We start from the raw sequence: 666 nt of genomic DNA, 5'->3' as shown, positions 1-666 counted from the left end.
CGGTCATGATGCTCCAGTAGAGTGGACACAAAGTGCACATAAATGGAGGTGGTTGTCTTTAGTTTTCTCATCACATGATCACCATCTGTAAAGTGTTTCTTCAGACAAAAACAGACCATCCAACACAGCAAAGGCACAGAGCAGGCAGTCACAAGGCTTTCATTTGCTTTCACACTCTCATATGTTTTCCTGAAGAGCTGCTCATCCTGAAAGAACTTCTGGAAGTACTCCTGCACCCCTCTCTCAGAGAAGCCCACAATGTCAGTGAAACGCTGAGGACCCTTGAGGAGATTCATCACTGCATCAGCAGCTAGAGATCTTGTAATGACAAGCATGAATGACTCAGGCAGCAAGATTCCCTTTAACACGCTTCTAAGAATGTCCATAGGTCGGGCTCTATCGGAAGGATTAGTGAGTACTAACATCGAATGACTGGGTGGATGAGATACATACTCATCAATTCCATCAATAAGGATGAGGACTTTCTCTGGTGTTAACTCCAGTATCTGTGAGATCTGATCTAATGTCAAACTGCAACTCCAGCTCAAAAGCTCAAATAAGCTCATCTCCTCAAAAATACACTTCAGCTCTTCACACTTTAATAGGAAAATTACATTAAAGTTTAAAGTTTTCCAAATGCCCAATCCAACATGATCTTCTGTAGTG

General features: G+C 42.3%; 1 pseudogene; it reads right to left on the bottom strand.

Annotated features, from left to right (window-relative positions):
• The window catches only part of LOC122135604, a 37,029-nt pseudogene that overhangs the window by 1,843 nt on the left and 34,520 nt on the right, over positions 1-666 (bottom strand).

The sequence above is a fragment of the Cyprinus carpio genome, chromosome A3 (genome assembly GCF_018340385.1).
Source record: "Cyprinus carpio isolate SPL01 chromosome A3, ASM1834038v1, whole genome shotgun sequence".
Classification (NCBI taxonomy): domain Eukaryota; kingdom Metazoa; phylum Chordata; class Actinopteri; order Cypriniformes; family Cyprinidae; genus Cyprinus; species Cyprinus carpio.
Note: the sequence above shows the minus strand (reverse complement) of the source record. Positions and strands in the feature narration are given on the sequence as shown.